The sequence below is a fragment of the Phasianus colchicus genome, chromosome 3 (genome assembly GCF_987193195.1).
Source record: "Phasianus colchicus chromosome 3, bPhaCol1.hap1.1, whole genome shotgun sequence".
NCBI classification, from domain to species: Eukaryota; Metazoa; Chordata; class Aves; order Galliformes; family Phasianidae; genus Phasianus; species Phasianus colchicus.
In genome coordinates, this window is record NC_143438.1 from 61654793 (window position 1) to 61681411 (window position 26619).

General features: G+C 39.2%; 1 protein-coding gene across 1 annotated transcript in view; it reads left to right on the forward strand.

Annotated features, from left to right (window-relative positions):
• Positions 1-26619, forward strand: part of PREX2 (phosphatidylinositol-3,4,5-trisphosphate dependent Rac exchange factor 2) — a 176629-nt gene that overhangs the window by 11536 nt on the left and 138474 nt on the right. The window lies entirely within an intron of this gene.

Genomic DNA, 26619 nt, shown 5'->3' on the forward strand with positions numbered 1-26619 from the left:
GTACTGGAATTTGGATGGAAGGCCTGGATGTGATCTAAATAATCTCTGAGTTTGGCTACTTTTTTGTGTGCAGTCTGTAGTTTTTTACATCAGTACCTTCTGAATGTGATTCCTACAAAATAGTTTTCAAGGGGAAAAAATAAAATTGCACACAAATGTGTGTAGTTAGCACCTTAAGCCCTGCTTTCCTCTTTATTGAAGTATCAAAAGCAATATTTTTTGAGGTTGGGGAAGATGCTTGAGGTATGAGTTGTAATGACTGTTTACTCCCTTTCAGCATTCTGTTTGGCAGTGTGAAAGTGTGTGTGTGTGGGAAAAGATGTTGTAAATGGGCTCAGTGATGGACAGAAGCAGTCAATGTCAGTAACAAATGAGAAAAAAGAACCCTAAAATAAAAAAAACAGCACGTTTGAAACTAGTTGATTATGTGTTGAGATTACCTCATTGCAGTATTTATGTTAGTTAACACTGGCTTTTGCAGTGTTAATTGAGGTGCCAATCATGGTTTCATAAATGGTGTAGTTGGATTGTTCAAGTGAGCATGGCTAGTAATAATGTAGAAATGCAAGTTTGCATGTCTTCATACACAGTCAACTTGAGGTGTGAAAATATCTTTGCTCTTCGTTTTTGTGTGCTTGTTTGCATTCTTTTTAATGGTGAGGTTTCAATAATTATCAGGGGAGCATTGAGGATTTTGTAATTAAAGGAGGCAAAATATGAGCTGTCTTCAGATTATCTCAAGTTTAGAGGTGAAAAATGTTTTCAGGATGATTTAACTGATTTAACAGTTTGGTGACAGTTTGTGTATTCCTTTATAATGCTGCAATGTTTTTGGCAGAGTAGAGGTACTCAGAAGTATCCATGGAAAGATTATATCTGTTTTCTTAAAGTAGAAAGACTTTTTCTAACAAGTTGTTGATTTCAATTGCAAATACAACAGTTAACTACCACCAACAATAATATTGAAATTAATGAATGGAAATTGCGGAATGAATTGGATGTGATTACTGTATTTAAATATATTGTCATATACTTGTAACATGCCAGCCTCTTTATGTAGCCGGCGTTAGGAGAGTGAGGTCCTGATAGTAATAACTTGAAGTTGTGTTTACTTTAAGGTTCCTCCTCATCCATTTATCTGTTTCTCACTGTGTGAGATCCTGTTTATTAAGAATAATGCCCGGAAGTTGGCAGTTATATTCTGTATGAGTGTTTAATTTCTTCCCATATGCTGTGAGGCTGCCCTCACAGGAAACAAAGGGACTTTTTCCCATGTTTAGTTATGCTGAACTGTTTCAGCAGTCAGAGTGGACAGAAACAATGGGAAGGAAAGTTTCCTGTTTTGTGGCTGCACAGGTATTGAAGAGTTCTTCAGTTGCGAAGAACGTAAATCTTTGTTTCAACTATGAGTACAGAAAGAACTGATTTTTGATGATGTATGAAGTTACTGTAGTCTAATGAAAAGCAGCGGTTCATTTTCTTAAATGTTTTACAGGCTATTTACTGTCCATTCTACCTGCCTTATTTATATTTCAGTATTTGCAATCAGATATTCTTAATTAAGTTTCAGAATTTGGCACCAAGCTGAGTGGTGCAGTTGACATCTGCACCAGAGGGAAGGGATGCCATCCAGAGGGATCTGAACAGGCTTGAGACGTGGGCCCATGCCAGGCTCATGAAGTGCAACAAGGTGAAGTGCAAGGTCCTGCACCTGGGTCAGGGCACTCCCAAACACAGGTACAGGTTGGGCAGGGAATAGCTTGAGAGCAGACCTGAGAAAGATTTGTGGGTGTCAGTTGACGAAAGACTCAGCATGAGCCAGCAATGTGTGCTTGCAGCCCAGAAGGCCAACTGTATCCTAAGTTGCATCAAGATGTGTGACCAGTAGGTTGAGGGAGGTGATTCTGAACCTCTGCTCTGCTCCCATGAGACCCCACCTGGAATACTGTACCCACTTCCATGGCACCCAACACAAGAAGGATGTGGAGCTGTTGGAATGAATCCTGAGGAGGACCATGAGGGCGAGCAGAGGGCTGGAGCACCTCCCCTGTGAAGACAAGCTGAGAGAGTTGGGACTTTTCAGCATGGAGAAGAGAAGGGGACCTTATAGTGGCCTTCTGGTACCTGAAGAGGGCCCACAGGAAAGCTGTGAAGGATTTTTTTTATAAGGGCATGTAGCATCAGGATGAGGGGAAATAGCTTTGAACTGGAAGAGGGTAGATTCTAGACTGGATGTTAGGAAGAAATTCTCCACTGTGAGGGTGGGTGAGACACTGCAACAGCAAGGTTGTTCAGTGAGGTGGTGGATGCCTTCTGCCCTGCAAGAATTCAAGGCCAGGCTGAGTGGGGCTCTGAGCAATCTGGTCTGGTCCCTGCCTATAGCAGGGAGCTGGAACTAGATCATCTTAATGGTCCCTTCTAACCCAAATCATTCTATGATTCTATGAATTTCTAATTGTAAACTTCAGAAGGGAAAGCTGGAAGTTCCATCTTTGTAAATGCTCAAATCTATTGTGCTGTAGTTAGAATGCTTTTGAGTGGTTGATGAAACTATTATATTAAATAATATTCATGTTTTTGTGACTGCTGTGGGAATCACTAGCTCCCTCAAAAGGAAAGCAGAGGAGGATGTAGGCTTGGAATCTTCGGGATAAAAGGATTTGAACCACACACATTTTTTTTTATCTACTATGCCATTACAAAAGCTAGTGAGTAGGTGACGCAGCAGATACTAAGATGAATTTTTTTTTGTGAAGCCAAGGACAAATTATGATAATACTGCTACATTACATGGCGTGTTTCTCCATAGGTAGAAAAGGAGAAATCATCTGACTACCAAAGAAAAACACTGCAGAAGCCCTTTAGGTCATTATTCAGTCCAGTGAGGTTGTAAGACGTTGCTTGTCCTGACGTTTCTCTCATGTAACTTGGTAGAGATGACCTTCAATCATGGTTAAATATTTTTCTTTCTAGTTGGAGCACATAAAAGAAAAGCTTTAAAGGAGCTGTAGTAACTTTACAATTCATCATTTCCTTCAGTAGACCAAAGGAAGAAACTTAATATGAAGTTGAAAAATTTTTAAAGTGAACTTCTAGTCTGTAGTTATAGTAATTTATAATCTGCTACAGTATCAATTTTTAAATCAGTAATTTCTCTTGTTTGTACACAATCTCTGCAAGTAGTTAACTTAAATCTTGTAGTGCAGTTGTCAGATGAGGATACTTATAGTCCAGGGTAACGTAGGTTGTCCAAATTTCTTTGTAGGACACTTCTTCACAGAGAAACGGTTATGGTAATGGAATCCTTTCAGACATTTTCTTCGGCCTCAGTCAGAGATTTCAGCTGAATCAATAACAAGGAATTGTTTGCTGTCTTCTGAAGTGTCTACTATTTCTCTGTCAAATCTATTTTATACACAAAAGCAACTTTTTTATTACATATTTCCATGTCAGTGTTAGATAAAATGCTCAATTTTCCCACCGCTGACATTTAAGCTGGTTTTATGTAGGTTACTGTATGGGATGTGTAAGCTAGTGCTGTTTGTTTCTGCTGGCAACTGCTGTGTCATGAAAAATGAGGTTAATTTAGGCATCATATGAAAAAATGTGAGCTGGAAATATACTGGGTTAATTATTTTTGTGTTCTTTGTGTACTATATTGCACATTTTTCTTCCTGCGCAATAAAGGCCATAATGTCTATTCCATTCTCTTTCCTGTTCCTTTGCAGCCACCAAATAGCTCTCGGCTAATGCAGTGCATCAGCCTTTGACTAACCCATTGAATTCAAAACCTTTTAATTTTAAGAGTAAACATTTCTCTTGTGCTGGCTACTAGTAATGGAAGGAAGCATTCACTGTAGTTATCTCCCAGATGTCCAAAAGGAATTTATCAGTGTATTACAGAACTTCCGGTTATTGACTCTTCTTTCCCCCATTTGTCCAAATTGTGATATTTTTCTTTTGAAGGAGGTGCTTGTGTTCTTAATAGACAACTGGAATTTAGAGATGGGTACATTAAGTTTTATTTACTCACCTTTCAGTTGGAGGAGATGATTTAAGTGGATTTAAGAGAGGTGCATTGTTCAGTGGCAGTAGGACAGCACTATGGATGAGGAGCATTTGTGCACTGAATATTCTTGCTTGAACAGAAAGTCTTGTAGAGTGAAAACTTTTGAATTTTTTTTTTCTGGTTATTGAATAATGTAATGAAGAGTAAACATGCCACAGGCAACCAAATTTTAAACTTAATTCCTAGGATTTTGAGAGAAAAGGTAACAAATGTTGCAGAAAAGATCTAAGAATAATACTTTTGATCTCTACAGAGACTCAGTACAACAAAAAGCCAAGATTTCAGGTTATTTTAAATTTGTGTCTCTGTGAATTTTCACAGGGATGTCTAACATCAGTTGATCCAAACTTAAGGTACTAAATCCTAAACATGGTGTTTCTCAAGTGGAAATCTTAATTTGAACTAAGGCCTTCACAGGTGTAGAAAACATTCAGATTGTCCCCACCTAGGAGAGGAAACACAAAGCTTTTGTCAGATGGGAACCAGTAAGCAAACAAGCATGCAGGTAATGAGACAGTGCCCGAAATACACTTTCTCCTGTCGTGGAATCTTGTTTGTTTTTTTTAATGGCTCAGGAGCCAGCTTGTTGCTTCTGTGTCAGAAGGAGAGGGCAAAAAACCCTCCAGTTGTTCTCAGTGTTTTTTTCCCCATGTATCTTGTACTGCTTTCCCAAAAATCAGAATGTTTCTATTTCTTACCAAAGTATGGATCCTGGTTTTCCCTTACAATATTAAAGGTTTGTAATTATGCTGATCTCAAATAAGACTCTCTTGTTTACAGAGTAGGGAATAAAAAAATGTAGAATGTATATAGAAAAAGTCTCAACAGTCTTGGTTTTTAGATATTATAGAAATGTCTGCATCAATGCATATATCTGTCTTGCACAGGAAAATAAGTTTAATTTCAACACCCACAATTTCTAGTCATGTCAAATAAAAATTGTATTATGCCATTCATTTGGGTTCTCTGTGTTACAGAAAAATCAATATTACTTGAATGAGACTATATCTGAAGGTAGTATTTGTGGAATCTGCTTGGTTCTCTCTTTCTTCCTGGAATATTTTTTGTTAGTGACTCTCTAGTTGTGAATCACAGAGTCATAGAATTGCTTGGGTTGGAAGGGACCCCAAGGATGATCAAGTTCCAACCCCCTGCCACAGGCAGTTAATGTGACTGCCATGGGTCTATCAAATCTAAGCCTTCCCTGTAAAGACTTTTCATATTTAACAAATGGGCTTCTACTTCTGTCATATACAAATATGTTACCCACTGTTCCTAGTATGTCTCTAGTTCTAGTTTTATGTATACCAAAATATCACATGGATTGTAATGCTGTGGTGAGTCATGATCAGAACTTGCATATACATTACTTGCATAACTGTTTATCACATGTAATAGTTATCAAAACATACCACTAACTAACCAAATTTTAAATCTTTAATTGTACCCCTTTAATTTATATGGGGACACCAAGGGCAGATCATACCTGACCTGTCTGGTGGTCTTCTATGATGGAGTGACAGTATCAGCGGACAAAGGAAGGAAAACTGATGTCTTCTATCCACAATTGTGCAAGGCCTTTTACATGGTTCCTCACCGTATCATTATTTCTAAGATGGAGAGATATGGCTTTAAAGGGTGGACTGTTTGGTGGATAAGTAATTGATTGCATGGTTGTAACCAGAGGATTGTTGTCAATAGCTGTTCATCCAGGTACTGGTCACAAGTAGCGTCCCCCAGGGGTGATGGGATTGAGTGCACCTTCAGCAAATTTGCAGATGATGCTAAGCTGACTGGTATATTTGACACCATGGAAGGATGCAATGCCATCCAGAGGGACCCAAAGGGGCTTGAAATTGGGCCCATGAGAAACTAATGAGATTCAACAAGACCAAGTGCAAGGTATGGCACTTGATTCAGAGCAATCCCAGATATGTGTACAGACTGTAAGAACAACTCATTGAAAGCAGCCCTTCAGTGAAGGACTTGAGGGGTCTCCTGATGGTTGAAAAACTGGACATGAGCCAGCAGTGTGTGTTTGCAGCCTGAAAGGCCAACAGTATCCTAGGGTTTGGGAGGCGACTGTCCCCCTCCTAAGACTCTTTTTGTGAGACCCAATCTGCAGTACTGAGTCCAGACTTAGGACCCTACAGCACAGTAAGGATGTGGAGCTGTTGGAGCAGGCCCAGAGAAGCGCCATGAGGATGATAGAGGGCCAGAGCACCTCTCTATAAAGACAGGCTGAGAATGTTGGGTTTGTTCATTCTGGAAAAGAGAAGGCTCTGGGGATACCTCATTGCTGCCTTCTAGTACTTGAAGGGAGCCTCAGGGCCTCAAAGTCTTTCTTGTAGTGAGGGGCCCAAAGCTGAGCACTGTACTCAAGAGGTGACCTCACCAGAAGTGAATACAGGGGGATGATCACTACCTTTCTGATATAAGCCAGGATGCCATTGGCCTTCTTGGCCACCTGGGCACATTGCTGGCTCGTGTTTAGCCAAGAGTCAACTAACGCTCCCAGGTCTGTTTCTTCCACACAATCTTCCAGCCACTCTACCCCAAGTGTTGCTGAGGTTGTTGTGGCTAAATGCAGGACCTGGCACTTTGTCTTGTTGAACTTCATCCCATTGGCCTCAGCCCAGCTATCCAGACTAGATCTCAGTAGGATCATCCTACCCCAGTCAGATTGATACTTCCTCCTAGCTTGGTGACATCTGCAAACTTAATGAGGCTGCATTCAATCCCCAGGTCCGGGTCATTATTAAAGATCTTAAACAGGATGTGCTTCTGTACCAACTTCTAGGAACACCTCTCGTGACTGGATTTAACACTAGTCACCACATCTCTGTGCCAGTCCCTCTAGCCAGTTCTTTACCCAGCAGAGAGTGTACCTGTCCAAGCCATGGGCTGCCAGCTTCTCCGGAGAACACTGTGGGAGACAGTGTCAAAGGCTTTGCTGAAGTCTAGGTAGACTATGTTAACAACCTTACCCTCAGCCACCATGGGTCACTTGACCATAGAAGGCGATCAGGTTGGTCAAGCAGGACCTGACTTTCATGAACCCATGCTGGCTGGGCCTGATCCCCAAGCTCTCTTGCACATGCTGTATGGTTTCACTTAAAGTCCATAACCTTCCCAGGCACTGAGGTTAGACTGGCAAGCCTGTAGTTCCCTGGACATTATGAAATTATTGTGAAATCCCGAACCTGTAGCTCCTGGTGAGTGGAAAAGCTCCTAACTAAGCATCAGTCTGGAGCTGCTGGTTCATGTAGTGCTGGCCTGCTGTGACTGAGTGTTGGGACTTGCACAGACTTCTTCCAGGGTACTGAAGAGGGAGGGATATTTATCTGCTGTTTCTAGGTAGTGGTAAATGTGGTGAGAAGCATAGAATGTTTTGAGTTGGAAGAGACCATTAAAGGTCAGCTAATCCAACTCCCCTGCTATGAATGGGGCGTCTATAGCTAGATCAGATAGATCAGAGCTCTTTCCAGCCTAATTTTGAATGTCTCCATGGCCAGGGTATCCACCACCTCTCTGGGCAACCTGTTCTAGTGCCTTATAATCCTTATTGTAAAAATAAAATAAAATAAAATTGTTTCTTATATCCAACTAAATCTACCCACCTTTAGTTTGAAATAATTTCCCTCTTCTATTACCAGAGACCCTGCTAAAGAGCTTGTTCCCTTCTTTCTTATAGCTCCCCTTTTACATACTGAAAGATTGCTATCAAGTCTCCTTGGAGTCTTCTCCAGGATTAACAGCTCCAGCTCTCTCAGCCTGTCCTTGTAGGGTAGATGTTCCATCCTTTGGATCATTTTTGTGATCTTCCTCTGGATGTGCTCCAACAGGTCTGTGTCTTTCTATACTGAGGGCTCCACAACTGGATGCAGTACTCCAGGGAAGGTTTGACCAGCTCAGAGTAGAGGGGCAGAATCCCCTCCCTTGACCTGTTGGCTGTGCTTCTTTTGATGCAGCTGAGGGTACTGTTGACTTTCTGGGCTGTGAAGGCCCATTGCTGGCTCATCTCCAGCTTGCCATCCACCAGTATCCTCAGATCCTTTCCAGCAGGGCTGTGCTTCGTCCTTTCATCCCTCAGCTTGTATTGGTAGTGGGAGTTGCCATGACCCAGGTGCAAGACCTTGCTCTTGGGTTTGTTGAAGTTCATGGGGTTTGCCTGGGCCCGCTGTTCAGGCATGTCAGGGTATCTCTGGATGGCATCCTGTCTTTCAGGTGTGTCAACTGTAAATGGGCATTTAACATCAATTATTGCCTAGTCTGAGGCTTTGCCCAGGCTAAGACAAAGACCTATCTTGCTCATTAATTCTCAGGTTCTCTTAAAATCCTCTGTGTAACTGGAGGAAAGTAGTTCATTTGCCAGCAGTTGTGCTGCTCCCAGCTACTTGCATGGGGACAGGATTTTTGTAGCACATTTCTGGAGCTTGGTGTGTAATTACATTTGATAATTAAATTTTTTTTAATGTTCTTTTGATCTCTACTGTTCAGGAGTATGTCGTCTGGCCTTGGGGAGATAGATACTGCTGCTTCTGTCCTAAGAGGCTCAGATTTTTCATTAGAAAAAAAATCTATGTCCAGTTTTTTCCTTAATGAGAAATAATGGCTTCAGCGATTAGTACTTTGATTCTGCAATAATGAAAATAAGTTTAGATGGCTCCTAATTTTCTGTAAACAAACTTTTGCAATTTATAAAATAAATTTATAATTTTATGTTCAGATTTATGAACATCTTGTTAATTTGAATTTACAGGAAAATGGTTACCTTTGGCTTTGGGAGGTTAGAGAAACAGGCTGCTGATCCCAGCCTATGTACTATTAGTTTTATTTCCTGTACCTTTTAGATAAAGGCTGGCAAGGCAATGTCAAATCAGAATAGTAAAATAATTATGGTTGTATATTTGTTTAGATTAATATATATCTATATGCATGTATTCAAATGCATATGTCTGTCCTAACTCAAGACATCTACGAGAGGGCCTTCTTTTACGAGCTGTTCACTTAGGTAGCTAATAGGTGAAGAGGAAATGCCTCAAATTCAAAGCACCTTGGTCAAGTGGCTTTCTGTAACTTCTTTTCTATCAGTTATCATTCTAAGTTAAATACTCTCCCTAATGCTGACCGGTAAGTTTTTCCTTTGTGCGATCCATTTTTTTGTTTTATTGATGTCATTTCAGCACCAAGATTTCCATTGGATTTGTGTGTAATGTTTCATTTTCCTAGAAAACTTCTTATGCTTAAGACCTCTTTTACTGATATTGTTTTTTCTTTAAATCTTCTCTTTTAGTTCCTAGTATGGATTAGAGATGACAATTTCTATTTCTTCTCTTTGGTAACCACAAAAATGAATTAAGTGACCATGAATAACATATTTAAGATTCCAGAAGAATATTTAATGTCTATTCCAAACATTGCTGTACTTCCAGTATGAAAAAGCACTAGAATGTTCATAGTATCTTGTAAGTTTGGTGTCATAGTGGAAGTGCTTTGACTTAGATTAAAGAAATTGAATAAATAAAGTAAATATTTACTTTGAAAGTCCAAATTTACATTAGCAAAAAAGATTGTTAATGTGTATCATACATTGTGTATTCTGATAATAGTGATGCATAACATAGTGGATGTGTTCTAAGAACACCACTTATTCTGAGGTTTGCATCTTATTCCTGTCACATTCCAACTCTAATTATTTGGAACAACAGGAGCTCAAACTTTGCCCTTCCTATTCATGGTGCCACTCTTTGCTCTAGATAGCTATTCTGATGGCTGTAAACTGGTCGCTGTATGAAACGTAGGAAGAAACAAAGAGACTGCTGAAAACTGTGGCAACTGCTGGCCCTGCCAGTAACAATTCTCTTGCAATTTTAATGTCTAGAATTTTGTTTTCTTCAAGCATTTTAATAATTATGGGTAGCTTTAAGTTTGAAGGTGTACCTGTTGACTCTGGAAGCTTTCTCCGATTTCTTGAATTTAGTTAGGGAAAGAGCATGAATGGCAAATTTAACTGCCACCTGCTGACACGTCTACAGTATTCAATCTGTGGTTACCTCTGTCTGAGATAGATTAACCTACTGTAGTGCAAGAAAACTTTAACAGGACAGCAGATCAGCTTTTCCATTTGAGCAGGATCACTGGCATGAGAAAGCCTAAATGGAGAACAAGCAATAGGCATTGGAAACCTAGCTGAGATTCTGTCAGCAACAGGAGAAGGAGAGAATAGGTTAATTTGGAGGCACTGTAGGGAAAACATAGCAATAGATAATAGAGTGCTTCTGATGTTGATAGTTTAAATACAAACTGGTGCCTTTCAGTGATGTGTGCTGTGTGCTCCACATTAGCAAAAGGCAGCTGGATAGTGCTTTGTTAATTTTGATTAAAAAAACCACAGCACTCTCATTTGATCTCATGACATAGTATTTAAAATTCTTTAGGTGAAAAACGAAATTGAAATATTTGATATTTTAATACATAAGATACACGTATATATTAATATGTATACTGTATGTAATACATATATTTAATGTTTTAATGTATTCTGTATATTTTTAAGCACTCAACATAAATGAAAAGATTGTCTGCATTGTTTTGTGGTCAGCTTGCTAAAGAACGTATATAATAAACAGATTTGAAGCAAGTATAGATTGTCATGTGTTCCATCAGGAAACTGGCACCTTCATATTTCGTAGAACTTTATTAAGTGTGAGGAAGAGGGTTCCAAGGCAAAGGATTTGTTGGTGCTGTTTTGCTCATGTCAGAGAACTGGCTTTAGTGATTGAGGGCAAATGCAGTCAACTTCACTGAGTGAAAAGCTCAGAAGCACTGGGTGGAGGCTCAATGGAAGCCTGTACCATAGCTTCCCATTGACTCAGTTTGCACTCAGTGTTCTTGGCACCCTGCACACCCCTGCACTGATGCCACTATTCATCTGCCATCTCTGTACAGTAGCTGAGCCTATTCCAGCCCAAAGCCACTGGCCTGAGTGGGGCTTTCTCAGCAGTTACATCTCTGATAGCCTGGGTCCTTCTGGTACCAAACCATAAACTGGATTGAGAAAGATCTGTCCTCTTCTTCCAGTGCCTCTCCTCCTTCATATCAGAATGTGGGACAGAGGAAAAGGAAGCCTTGTGCTGGCCCAGAGGGTGATTAACTGCTTGGATGAAGTGATGTTGGGAGGAATAAACAGCATAAAGCAGATGTGTGATTTACAACAGACTGACTGGAGTATGTAGTGATAAATGCAGGGTCAGGAAAAAGAAGTGTAAGAGGAGAAATGAACAGAACTGTGAGCCAGGGATGCATGGCAGGAGTAGAAGTGGTGAGTTGTGGGCAGAAGGAAAAACATAGGAAAAACCCATAAATTGCAAGCAGAAATCAATATGTAAGAATACCTGAGTGCACTCTGCTTAAAGAAAACTTGGACTGAAATGCTGGGTTCCCAAGTCTTACTTTACTGCTTGTTCCTTAGCTATTTGGAAATAGTTGTGAAACACCAGGCAAGGGCAACTTCTTGCTCTATTAAACTCTGAGAACTGCTTCATCTGTGGTAGTTACCTGCTAGTCCATTGACGTAGTCTGCACTGAATGTGAATGCTAATGACTTATGTAGAAGTGCATGTTATTTTTTGTGTCAGAATATATGTTTCTGAGTTCTAAAAAATATATTAGTATTAGATATTAGCACAATTACTGGAGGATAGGATACATCACTGCTCATATAAAGTGAGTTGGGCAGAGGCAGCAGGGCACGACCGGTCCTTGTTGCAATGGCATCAGCTGATTTCTGCTGAAGTTCTGCTAACCTGTTGCTCCTCCTCTTAATTCTTTTTAGGAGCAAGTTTTTTTCAGTGTGGGATCTACTTAGTATTGCAGATGGAGACATAACCTGTGCTGTGATACTGAGACAGTATATGCAGTCCAGTCCCCAGTCTTCCCTTTCAGTTATCTGAGATGCTAGTCCTCACTCTACTCCTTGTGATGGTCATCTCTTTGCTTGATAAATCCCAGTTTTTGCAACAACTAGGGAATATCTGCTTTATGGAGGACCTGCCTTGTGACATGGAATGGGAGATATCACAATGAAAGTCCATTGCATTTACAGTGCAACTTCTGATATGAAATGTTCCTCTAAAGACAGCTTTGAGTCCTGTTTTTCAACTTTTGACAAGCACCTCACACTGCTCTGCAGTTTTGCTGTCCCATCTTTGTCTATGAGATGAAGAGATACTATGGGCTGGATGGAGAGATGCAGCTAGGGGAGCTGCCTCTGAAGTTATTTTGGTCCTGTGCTTGGAAAAGGTTTCTGGCCCTAGAAGTCAGAACTTTTCCAATATGTTCATTTTGATCTGCTGTGGTGTTCTTATATTACTGTTAAGTTAATGTATGATGTTACTTGAGTTCCACAAGAGCGAAGTTTTTTAGGAAGCTTGGATCTTTTTGAGTAGTTTAGCAAAGTAGAAGTATTATTTAATGAAAGAGACAAAAGCCTAGGGGGCTAGCATTATTAAATTAAAATATATCTGCATTTGGGTAGATATATAGAAGCCATTTTCTCCTGGAACAGGAAAACATGGATGTTACACCTAGCAGTTTTTGAAAACTAAGTGAAAAAACTTAAATTGCATGCTAGGAAGTTTAGTAAATTCGTGTTTTGAAAGAGACAAAGTGGTATATGGTAATATGGTATTTTGTGGAACATGAAGGTATTTCTTGGTTGTCCTAAGTATCCAGATTGTTTAAAATTGTTTTGCTGAGTCCAGTACTGAAGTTGTTCTGAGAAGGAGTATTTGAACTTAGCTAAAGACAACAGAATCGCTAAACCAATCCGTATCTGAAACGGGCGTTGGTTGTTCTCTGAGTTTTTTAACAGCCTCTTGCTCTTAAGTTAATTAGAAGAATTACTTGGCAGCAACTGGTTCTTGATCTAGATCCAGTGGATCTAAAAGTTAGCTTTAAAGGACTTATTTGATTAGGTAGGACATCTATCATTAATTTGGAAACAAATGTAAATTCCATTAGCCTAAATAGATTTGGGATTATTTGGTATCATCTGCAAACGCAGATGGCTTTAGTGTTTTAATTAGAAACATGTGGTAGTTGATGCAGGTGAACAGAAAGATGATGGCTTTGCTGTTAAAGTAATTGTATGGTGATAAAGTTTTGTTTTTTTTTTTGCTTTGTTTGTTTTTTTCTTCTTGATCAGGACGTCCTCATACAAAACAAAGCAGAACCTGTACGAAGCTGGGGGTACAGAGTCTCTGGGGTCAACAGTAACTTAGGAAAAGTATGCGGCAGGGTCAGAGATCAGTTAGGGGCCCATTTATCAAGCGAACGAGCCACAAGGGCTGCCTCGCTGCTGGTTCACAAGTTGATTTGGAAAACAGGAGGAAAAGCAGCAGGATGGAAAGCACAGCTGAGATTTCTCAAGCGAGCGCATTGATCGTGCTGAATGCCTTTCTGGGTCACGGTCCTTTCACAAGTGAGCGGCTGATTTCCCCCAGCTCTTGGTGCAGAGAGAGCGCCGAGGGCCCGGCGGGGTGGATGGAGGGGCCTGTTGAGCAGGGCATGCGGCTCATGCCGCTTCATTCACAAGCACAAGGGTGGCACAGGGCCCAGACTCTTCATAGAAGTCCTGCGCAGCAGCTTTCAGTCTAAATTCATGCCACTGATGAGATGCAAAAGTTTCTTTTCATTCATAGCAGCCAATTCGTTCCAGTGAGCAGCGAAACATAACATAAAGTATAGAAAACACATCGAACGGTTGCCAATTTCTAGGCAGATTAAACTCTTTTTTTCTATAGCTGAAGTATGCTTACCATGTAGATTTCCCTAATCATGACTTGTTTTCAAAGTTAGGCACAATGGCAGAGCGAGCTCTAGTAAGCATTTGGTATGCTTTGAAACTTTGCTGCCTGGCTAATTAATGGGATTTCAGCTTGGAGGATGGGCAGCGATGCTTGTGGTGATGTTGTTGTTTTTGTAAAGAAAAACTCCGTGGAGAATTTAGAATAAAGCTGTAATGATTGGTTTGATTGTAATCAGCTCTTGTAGTTTTAACCTTGAAAACTATCCATACCTGTTTTCACATGTAATGGTTCTGTGTACCTCTAATTAGAATTGTATAATTTTTAGTTTGTGATGTTCTTCTTTTTTCATGTTATGCTAATGAATGAAAACTGTTAATTGGAACACCAAACTGCTTCCTATAAGGACAAAGAATGCTGTGGGTAGCTGAAAAAATTGCAAAAAGCATTACCTCTTATTAGCTTCTAAGGCTCTGAAGATGAAAGTAGCCCATAGGACTTAGAAAATGAATCTGCTTACCAGATCTTGAAATATGTGGAGCAAATCATCTTCTACGGTGCTTTTAATATTTGGTTAAGGTTGAATAGGTCTGCAACGCTATAAATGTAAGCAGAATTTTTCCCTATTGTTTCTCAAATGCCTGAGTAACGGGCGTTCTTTAGAGACATTGTCTTTTTCTAGTTTTGTGGCTTGTTTGGCGTGGTCAGTGTGATGAATACAGTCAGGCTTTGGGTCAGTTTAGGTCTTAGCTGTTATGTAAAGTGAAAGAAACTAGATTTTATTTATTTATTTATTATTTTTTTTTTTTTTTGTGTGTGTGTGTGTGGTTGGAATAAGTCTGAACTAAATTTTGCAGAGGATTTCTGTCCTCTTGGCTGGTAAGAAAAGATCCTAGATATTCTTCCCCAAAACAGGGTCAGAAACATTCAAGTAGTGATACAGTTACGGGTTCAGTGCGTGAGAAAAAAAATAGTTCAAGGAATTAAAGACGATGAATCAGAATAAAAGATTTTAGTGATCTAAATTCATAGGATGAGTTAAGTACTGTGGTGCCCAATCATTACTAGTCTGGCCAGAATAAAAGGACGTTTGTTTATTATTGCCATCTGAGGACATTCTTCTTCTCCTCTACTGCACTAAGCTGTCTGCATTTTCTTATGATGGTTAAAAATGGAAGTCTTCATAATTGAAATATTTGTGTAACTGTGTTGTTTAGTCCTTAAGCACAGGCAACTGTGATGAAGCACAATTGAGAAGATGGTATTTAAATTATTTGCATCCAGTTGGAAAGTTATTTGGAAAAAAAAAAGGACAACAAAATGTGTATGAAAAAAACCTGTCTGCAAGAGTGCCCTGGACGATGATTAGACTGATATTTCTGCCTTATTTTTTCAGTGGCAAGAAGTGTTCTCATTGTTAATGGAACCCAATTAAAAATAATTATGCTCTGTCATTTTCCTTTCTGAAAGACAGTTTGGGCTGCAGTGATTCTCCAATCATTTCCTTGAAGCTTAGGATACAAATTGGACAGGAATTTTAGTTTTTCAAATGTAATGCATTAAAGGTGTTTCCATTAATAAATTTGAAATGCAACACATTATACCTCATTCATGTGAATCTTGAGTTGAAGGTCAGGGACTTCAGCAACTATATACATTATCTTATGAATCTCAGTGTGTTAGTAAAACTGTTGAATTCTTTATCTGGAGCGCTGTGTCGACATCATGAGCCCCAGCAGAAGAAAGATGTGAAGTTTTTGGAGTGGGTCCAGGACTGCCACAAAGATGACCAGAGGGCTGGAGCACCTCTCCTGTGAAGAAAGATTGAGGGAGCTGGGCTTGTCCATCCTGGAGAAGGCACTGGGGAAACCTCATTATTTTCCAGTTCTTGAAGGGAGCTTATATGCACGAGGGATCTGGACATTTTACAGTCTGATAGTGTATGAGGGAAATGGTTTTAATCTAAAAGAGAGGAGATTTAGATTAGATGTTCAGAGGGTGGTGAGGTAGTGGCATTCAGTATTTCGTAATTGAAATATTTGTGTAACTGGGCACAGGCTGCCCAGAGAGGTTGTAGGTGCCCCATCCTTAGAAGTATTCAAGGTCTGGGCAGTGTGACTTGTGAGTGGCAACCCTGCCTGCCTGCGCCAGGGATGTTGGAAATAGTTGTTTTTAAGATCTCTTCTAATCCAAACTATTCTATGATTTATTCCTCTGAAATCCAGCAGGCACTTGCAGAATGTCATCATCATTTGTACTTTCAAAAATCTGTCCTCCATAAAACCAGAGTTATTTGTGGATTATTTTTTCTAGTGATGCTCCATTAAGATAAGAACTCATTTTTACAGTTCTGCACAAAATACCTAACCTTTTATGTATAACTAGCAACAAACTAATCTGCTGTTACAATTTGTAAATATTTTCAACCTCTAAAATATTTATTCAGTAGAGCACCTAAGAATTTGAGGGACAGAATATATTGTTTATTCTTGGTAACGATTCTGTATTTTTTATTTTGTGAAATGAATACTGTAGTTCACAAAACATCATTTCAGTACTTCTGTGTGAAGCCTGAAGTTTTTTCAAAGATGGCCATGAATCTGAGGACAGTGTCCCATTGAAACTTAATGTGAATTAGAGATGAGATCCAATTAGGTGTCTGACATTCCTAAAAGGAAGTCTTTCAAGCATTTGTCTAAACAAAGTTGTTAACAGATGACTGCAGTGCAGACATCCCATACTCTTAAGAGTTGATGCAATTAGGAAGGCAGCCTGCTCCTGATCTTCACGTTCTTTTCTACCTCCAAACTCAGTGGTTTGAAATACAGGTTTCATTGTAATGTTACTTCCAGGCAAACCAAATGCCAAAAGGCACCCACTGTTTCTATGTAAACCTACTCCACAATGGGTATAATTTCATGGTAATAAATACCCATGAAAACAGAGGAGCTAAGAATAGTGTGACAGTTCAACACTGAAAATTTGTTTTGCTTCTGTAGTGAGTTTTAAAAAAGCATTACACAAACATCGTACTTCAAATGTTATGTTTAGGTTATACTAATATGTCATTCACTGGTAGAAGTCTGTAATGAGATATAGTCATGATATCCAGATGAGTTTACATTTAGCCTTTATTGTCCAGTATGACGATTGGATGATCAGGACTCAAGTATTGCATTCTTTCTGCTTTAAGTTGCTCTAAAACAACAAAAAAAAGTTTGATACTTGTTATAATATTGATGGCATAGATTTTTATTAATAGGAGTTAAATTAATAGGAGTTAAAATGTCATTTATGATATAGCATCAGTGTTCTTTGAGTTAAACAACACTTTAGTCAGAGGTAAAAACTGGGAAAAGTTTTTACTTTTTTAAAGTCTTAAAATTCTCACCATTTAAAGAAATGCACACAGGAAAATGTATTTCCAAAATAAAATATTCCAATCAATTCAGTTAACTGAAGAAGACCTCAGAGAAAGGAACTTGTACTTTTATTCTACTTAGGAGCTCATGGTATGGTAAGGAAGCCCAAGTTTATAGTTAAACTTAATCATCTTTGGAATTTGTTCTGTAGGCAGAATACTAACATTTGCAACTATTTATTTCCTGTCTTAATCTTTCTGTAACTTTTCTTACAGCTTTTTTTCCTTGACTAAATTACTTTTAAATACATGGCTCAGTGGGTCAATTCCACTGTATACCTCCTTCAGAGATTCATTACTGTTCCAGGCTAGTGCAGTGTGTTTTCAGCTCTGAAATTTCTTGGTTTATGTGTGCTAACAGTCTGACATTCATAAACAATTAACTGTAGATAGTGCAAACGTTGATGATACTAGGAGTCAAACTGTTTACCTAGTAGATATTTTTTGAAGTAACGTTTTTATCAATATGCTCTTGCAAATTCCCTCGGCTCTGAGGTGATAACTATTTATGATATTCCTTTAGCTTGCAAGGCAGCATGCAAATGATAGGATGCAATAAGAAGCAATGAAAACTTCTTACTGTAGAGAAGGAAGCAGCTGCAATCTGTTCTCAGCTCCTGTTTTGATTACAGCAATCTTCCTGCTTGCCCTTGCAGTTCAGAAAGCCAACCGTATCTGGGGCTGCATCAAAAGAAGTGTGGCCAGCAGGTTGAGGGAGGTGATCCTGCCCCCTACTCTGTGCTGGTGAGGCCTCACTTGGAGTACTGCATCCAGATGTGGAATCCTCAGTACAGGAGAGATATGGACCTGTTGGAGCACATCCAGAAGAGGGTCACAAAAGATCCAAGCGAAGGAACACCTCCCCTATGAGGACTGGCTGTGAGAGCTGGGGATGTTCAGTCTGGAGAAGAGAAGGCTGCGAAGTGAAATGATAGCAGCTTTTCAGTATCTACAGGAAAGAAGGGGACAGATTCTTTAGCAGAGTATGTTATGACAGTATTAAGGGGAAATGGTTTCAAGCTTATAAAGGGTAGATTTAGGTTAGATATAAGAAAAAAGTCTTTTACAGTGAGAGTGGTGAGGCACTGGAACTGGTTGCCCAGAGGTGGTGAATGCCCTGTCCCTGGACACTTCCAAGGTGAGGATGGATTAGGCTATTGGCAACCTGATGGGGAGTTGGACTAGGTGTCCTTTAAAGGTCCCTTTCAACTCTAAGGATTCTATGATTCTACTGAAAGATTTGGCAGGCAGAATCAATGGTCCTTTCACAGTGGAGTTGACAGTGTTGACTTTGCTGTCAGCCAGTAGGCTGTACCGTAGAGGACTGTATGTGAGATTGTTTCATTTGGCAAAAGGTAGCATTATTTTTCAAAGAAATCTGGGACTGTTTGTACTTGATAATGCTGTCTGTACTGAAATTTTGGCAAAATCCAAAGCAACTGTGGTTAGCTTTGGATCATCTCCTGTAAACTGACCACTGCTTTAGCCAGGTCTTTAATCCCTGCTGATTGGTTTATGAGGGTTAGAAATCTTACTTTTGAGAGGCACATAGAGACAGAATTCTCAAATGCTGACCCTTTATAATTCGGATGTTCATCATTTGTCATCAGTCGTGGAAATACAGCTTTGTACAGGTGAAGAAGGCCATTGAAAGCATTTCCTTACCTTTGAAGAAATCCAGTTTCATGTATAGTGATGTTTTAGTAGAGAAACAAGAAATTGCACTTCAGAGTTCCCATGACCATCACGTAGAGTGATGCTGATCTGATGACTGGCTTCCATACTCTGATCACCCAGTGTGTGGTGTGTGGGAGCTGTGCCAGATATGCTTGCACCTACCTGCTTGCACTTACCATTCCATGCAGTGAATTGCTGCAGTGTATGGAGCAAGCACATGGAAACTTCCTGCTGCTAAGGCAACTATTTCCCACACATTCATACCTGGTATTTATTTGGTTGGATGTGCTTTATTTTTATTAAAAATTTAACTCATGTTTAAAATGTTTGGCTTCTTTAAGAAAGAAGAATGGGAACCTCTTCATGCTTAAGTTTTATATGCTACTGAAGTAGATTGTTTTCCAGGATATTTCGAAAGCAGACAGGGGTCTCAAATGCTGTTTGAAGTTACTGTTTATAATAGGTGTGTTACACAAACCTAAAGTATTGAAAAAAAGAGAAAAAATAAGGAAATGTATTTGTTTACAACAAGGATGTTACATGTTACATTATCCTTGTTATTTTCCATTAGTGTTTATTTCCCTATATCCATATGTTACACATCATTCACAGTGGACTATGATCTGTAGGTATGTGAAGGGCCCACCATAGCTCCCACAGTTTGATAAGAACAGGTAACTGCTAGAATATTTAAGGTTCATAACTGTGTGATCTTTTTATGATTGTGGCTTTATATTGCAACATCTCAGTATTTATTAGAGTGAAAAAAACCTGTCCAAGAGAATGACATAAGAATTGCCATGACTCAGAATTTCTTCACTTAAAATTCTCCACTTCTAAAACAAAAATCTTCATGTAAGAATTCATTCCAAAACTTTGCAGGAATACGTCTGAAATCTAGGATATTAGCTTTTTATCTCTTATGCAGTTCAACAGAAAACATTAGCAACTGGCAAATTTTGCATTTCAGACGTGATGTGAATTTTGTAATAGAAAAAGTTACAAACAATTCTGATGCAAGAATTGAGAGATTTCCAAAACAAGCTTCTCCCAGATTTTAATGTTTGCACATTTAAACACAAGTTTTAAAAGAAAGCTTCAAAGATGTATGGACAACAGTAGAAGTTCAGTGTCTGCATCTGTAGTAAAATGCATTTTCTAAAAATATCTGTCAAGGATACTAAGAGTGCTCTGAAGTATTTTGTTATATATATATTCTTGTATTGTTCACATTGTGATGAGTGTCTTTCATTTCTGTGCTAAGTGATATGACTAACATCTGTCATATGGTCTTTGCTCTTTCATCTTTTCTGTAGGGGAAAAAGCATGTGGGGCATTTTGTTTCAGGAGAATGGTTATGATTTTCTCGTTTCAGTGTTTTAGTTGCTTCGTTTTTAAGGGAAGACAAAATCAGAGGAATGTGTTGTGCACTTGAAGCGGAGGGTGATCAAGACAGTGATGTGCCTTATTTCCTGTAGGAACATCAGGAAACGCTTCTTGTACAGCCATGGCCTATGCTCTCAGATTCTTTTTTTCATATCAATTAATTAGATTCTTATTTACAGAGAGCCAAATGATACCAAAGGAACATAAGTGGCCATTGTAACCATTATACCAGAGTTTGTTGATCTGTTACACAGTCAGGTTCTGATCTTTACTTCCTTGAAGCCATATTAATATTATATGGAGAGCATGGATAGGTGTGATGTTTCTGGTTTATTTTACAGAATTGTGCCTGTGTTCTGCACCAGCTGCAGTTATTAGGCACTGAAGACATCCTGTCGAGGTCCATTCACAGTTACGTAGATCTGTTGTGGGAATACCAGCCTTAATAACTATTCCAGTTGAACATAAGTAGATTTAATGAATTACGTGGCTTTATTTCCCTCAACTTCAATTATCCTTTATGTAAACAAAACTTTTTTAATTGTACCTTTTTGGAACTAATTTTTCTTGGCAAAGATTGCAAGCTGATTGTGTATATTCAAGTTGTACTTTGCTGCAAACGTGTGTTAGCATCCCTTTTCTTTTTTAGTTTCTCCAGCTATGATGTACAGAAGAAATTACTTAATGCTGCAAATGTGTTGTGGAAGCTTAGTGTGCTGTTTTGAAGTGCTTCCATACCCCAAGATGAATGTGTCTCAGGTAGAAGCAAAATTATTGTTCTCCAAATATCAAGTAGCTGTTTTTTTGTCAATAATCTTTAGTTAGTTATTTTTAAAAGGATGTGAAAGGGAGAAGGAAGAAGGGGAAAAAAGCCTTTGGTGAATACTAGACAAGTATGACGTGTGAATACATAAGGGATACTCCAAAAGTAATGCCTCCTGCTTTATTATGTTGGCTCACGATGTTGCAGGCAGATAGTGGTGATACAGCAGTAGGGACTGAATCTTCCCACCAGTATTCTGTTACATATTGTTGCAGCAGAGGGACAGTCTGATGAAATGACGTCTGACATGGATGTGTGGATGAAGCAAAGGTGTGTCACTGAATGCCTCCATGTGAAAAAAATTATACCCGGAGACTAAACAGTGGAACATGAGCACAGTGAGTTTTTCCTTTCAGCAAGGAAAGACCTAGGCTTAGTTTCCTGAGGCTATCAGCATGTCCCTGAAAGCACTGCTTGCAATGCTATATGATTTAAGGGTTCTTTGCTTTTTTTTTTTCCACAGTTGCTGTTTTTATTTTAAGTTGTAACGCATGTTTTGTAATACTTAGTTCACAATTCTACATTTCTGCAAACTGCAATTGACTAGTCCATGAAAGTGGATAGGAGCACTTGTGTCTTGATGTTGTATCACTGGCATTGACTGTACTCTAGAGTGGCGAGGAGACATTGCCCTTGGCTTACCTTTGAGTTTTCTGACCTCGTGCCTCTTTGTGAGGGTACTCCTCCAAAGTGCGAGGGAAAGTTGGAGCTCCTGTTTGCATCAGCACATCCTTACTGTTTTGCCTGACTTCTCTTGCTTTTTTATTCTTCTTTTTTTTTTTTTTTTCTTTCCCCTCTGAAGGAAGTTAGGTGAAAGGCTTTTTGGGTCTTAGTTTTTATAAAGTAATGAGCTCTATGGATGGAGTTTTCAAGAAAGTAATAGTTGTAATTTCCTATAACCTATGTTGTGGTGTGAAATACACTGTCAGGAACTTGTTGGTTGTTGCAAGTTAAATGTGTTTTTTTTGTTGTTGTTGCTGTTGTTTCTTTGTTTTGTTTGTTTTCAAGAAATGCTTTTTCTAACCATCACACTTCAAACTTTTGAGACTTGAATGTCGTGGATTCAGCCTACAATACCATAAGCAAAAAATGACTAAAACATTACTGCTGGATTTTGCCTTGCATAGGCTTTGACTGAAAGTTAATGGTTAAAGAATGTCTATTGTTCTGAAAAATATTATTCCCAGTTAGCAAAATCACTCGATCCTGAAATTTGAACCCAGCATACGCCTCGCCAAGTACTTGGAATCTTGTGAGAAGATTTTCAAATATGCTGTAAAATTTCTGTAGCCATCTAAATCACGTTATAAAAAATAAACATTGCCATTCTGTACATGTATGATGGAGTACTGCAAGTAACAATATCCTGACAAAGTGCAGTACTGACTTCATTTTTTGCCTAGAATAACTTAGTTTAGCATCATAAAGACAGCATACTTTATGTGGGTAATGTGGCATGTTTATGGAAAACACATGCCTGAATTCTGCTGTTTTCCCCAAGGTTAATCCCATAGCATGAGAACTATAGAACTACGTAGGTAGAATACGTCATTCATTAGCAAGGCCATATAGAAGAAAAAAATGTAGCTACTGCATCAACAACACAACAAAAGCAAAAACAATAAAAAACCAGTAATCAAATCTGAAACAGGCTATCCTTTCAATTACAAGTTGCTTTAAGCATGTCCTGTTTGGTTGCACCTGTTGAGTCTGCTCATGTCAGACAGTGCATTGTAGATCTGCATGATATTTTAGTCTAGCCTCCGTGTGAGGTGGCTTTGCCAGTGAGAAGTTACAGAATCAGAGGACATCAGGGATTGGAAGGGACCTTGCAAGATCCTCTAGTTCAATCCCCCTGCCAGAGCAGGAACACCTAGATTAGATCACATAAAAACGTGTCCAGTTGGGTTTTAATTGTCTCCAGAGAAGGAGACCCTGCGAGCTCTCTGGGCAGCCTTGCCCAGTGTTCTCTCACCCCTTACTGTGAAGAAGTTTTCTCTCATATTTACGTGGAACCTTCTATGTTCCAGCTTGCACCCACTGCACCTTCTCCTGTCATTGCATGTCACTAAGAGGAGCCTGGCTCTGTGCTCATGCCACTCACCCTTCACATATTTATAAATGTCACTCCTCAGTGTCCTCCAAACTAAAGAGACCCAGCTCCCTCCGCCTCTTCTCATAAGGGAGATGCTTCACTCCTTTAATCATCTTTGTGGGTCTGTGTTGGACTTTCTCAAGCAGTTCCTTGTCCTTGAATTGAGGGGCCCAGAACTGGACACAGTATTCCACATGCGGTCTCACCAGGACAGAGTAGAGGGGGAGGAGAACCTCTCTCAACTTACTAAGCACACGCCTTCTAATACACCTCAGGATACCATTGGCTGCCTTGGCTGCAAGGGCACAGTGCTGGCTTGTGGTCATCCTGCTGTACACCAGGACCCCCAGGTCCCTTTCCTTTATGCTGCTCTCCAACAGTCGCCAACCTATACTGGTACCTGGGGTTGTTCTTGCCCAGATGCAAGATTCTACACTTGCCCTTGTTGTATTTCATTACATTTCGCCCAGCTCTCCAGCCTGTCTAGGTTTTGCAGCCACTCCTAAGTTTTGTGTCACCAGCAAACTTGCTGACAGTATGCTCTATTCCCTCATCTAAGTTGTTAAAGAATATATTGAATAGTATTGGTCACAGTATCAACCTTTGAGAGACTCCACTAGGTACAGGCCTCCAACTAGATTCTGTCTTAATGACCGCAACTGTCTCCCTCCTTTCCTTCAGCCAGTTCACAGTCCACCCCACTACCTGATTGTCCTGAGTTTAGCTGTGAGGAAGGTATGGGGGATGGTGTCAAATGCTTTACTAAAATCAAGGTAGACTACATTCACTACTTTACCGTCATTTATCCACCTGGTTATGTCATTATAAAAGGCTATCTGAAGCATCTTGAAAAGTTGTCTTTCAGCAAAATCTGATCCTAGTTAGTCATATAGTGGGCAATCAAAAAAATATACCCAATTATTAACTCAGGATAGATACTGAAAATGGATGTCAAGATGTTAATCTTTTCAAAGTCGTTTTTTTTTTTTTTTTTTTTCCTGAAATTAGTGACTTAGGCATAAAGTACTTTTTGAAAAGCAAGACTTGATTCATGGAAGTGAGGCAAAAATGGATGAAGTTTCTCCTTCGTATCAAAGTTATTTCAGCTTTACACTTGATCCAGTCAGAGACAAGCAGTAAACCTGGAGAATATTTCCCATGGTTGAAAATTAATCCATTCTGACCGTGCTGTTATGATAATCTTGCCCATTTGATGAATGGAAGCATGTTGCAAGGACTTTTCAAATCAATGTCCTGCTTTGGAAGAGAAAATAAAAATGTAGAATATTGGTATTTACAGCATGACTTAACACTGTGTTGTTGCCCATACGTGGTCATAGAGGTAGATGTTTTGTGAAGCGGAGCTAGTCACTAATGCCTATGTCCATCCCAGCTATGTGGCAGTTTGCTCTGCACCTTTCCTTGGCTTCCCACTCAGATCTAGCTGTTGATCTCTTTGTTTCCCTGTCAGATCCTGAGAAAAGGCTAGTGGTTACAGTTCCTTCCTGTCTAAACTGCACAGTCCACTCTGATGGCTAACATCATGTGACCAGACAAACTACATTGACTATTAAATCTCTGCCTTTGCCTTGAAAGATCTGTTTATGTTAATTGAGTTGCTTGAACTCAACCAAGAGCAACTCTGCCTTCACTGGGGTTTTGACTTTAGTTTGGCCTACCTTTTTTGCATGTGAAAGCATTTTCTTTCTTTCTCTTTCTGTCTGTCTTTCTGTTTTTCTGTCTTTCTTTCAATTGAATTTGTCAGATAAGCTTTGTTTAATGACTGTGATGTGGTTGCTCAGCCTGTTAAGATTCTTGCCTATTTCCAAGCACTTACTCCAGTTCTGAAAGATTCTGTACTAGTGAGGCCTCCACCCTCCTTTGTTCCTTACGTGAACTCTGATTTTTAAAATAGGCAGGAAATTATGCTCTTTTCCTCTGGTCTATTTCTTTGGATGACAAGGAAAAAGAAGTGTGCTTGCTGTCTAAAAGGACTGTTGAGAAAACAATATCTGGATGTCACCCATCCCTTTGGAAAATGAGACAAGCCTTCTGGTGCTTCCAGAAGGAATTCTGTTTCAAATGAACTCCCCACACTCAGTGCAGCTGGAAATTTCCATCCTCATGTATAACAGTTCTGTGCACTAAACCTTGCTGTATTGTCTTTAGTACTAAATGGAGGTATCTCTAATAGTGCTGTTTGTTATAATGGATGTTATATTTCTCTGATTTTTATTTTTTTTAATTATGTATGACCAGTATCTGTCCAGCCAGGGTTCAGAAGGAAAGCTTGCACGTTTGCCGTGTTTGTGAGTTTCCTTGAAATTGTATTTCTGTTCAGTTTTAGTCCAAGATGCCGAGTTTCTCTAGAGTAAACTGTGATGTGCACTTCTTGTGCTTTGTAGATAGTGACTAAAGCTATGAGGGAGATACAGAAATGTTCCATAATAGAGATTACTTTTTCTCTCATACTAGTTGTGAACATGTTTTTCAGCTGATTTATCTCTTCCATAAGAGAACTCAGGTTTTCTATGACTATTGCATGCTTTTCAGTCATTAATTGGGAGTGAGCTTACAGAGTCACTGATAAGGATTTAAATTTTTCTTTTGCTTGTGTGGTAAAGACCATTATTCCAGAATTAGCACAGAATTTGCAGAAAACCGTTTAAAAGATAGGAAAATGCAAGTTATGAAGTAACAACTATCTCATCAAAGAGTTATCTTGTAGCATAAGTTAAATGATAATAAAAAATACTATAAATAATATATAATCATAATATATAGTAAATAATAAATTAAAGTGATAACACCAATATTAGAGCAGAGTCCACATGGTGGATTTGTGATTTTCATCTGCTGATGATTTCCTGATGGCAATTGTGGAAATGCGCTGCATATTGCAAAGGACATTCCAAAAAGTGTTAAAATAGGATTTAAATATGACCTTCATCTAATAGAACCCTAATTGTAACATCTAAATCTTTTTATCTCTGAGGCCTGCAGTTGTTTGCTCAAAGGAATAGCAGAACATCCTGTTACCTTGATGTCTGCATTTTACTTTGTCAGAAAACATGCAGTATATTTAGGGTGCCTTTTTTATTATACCCTTCTGTAGCCAAAGTGCCACAGTTGTACTCTTTCTGCCAAATGTGTGAGAAAACATGAAGATATTTCTGTCCTAAAGCACCTTGCTCTCTTAGATGTGAGAAAGTACAGGGGTTTGGGTAGGTTTCGGTGTATGGGCAGCAAATCACCAGTGCCTGCCCTGTCTGTAGGACATGAGTAGAAGAAACAGGAACATGGTATCAAAAACAACAGGCCAGATTATAGTCAGCAAAC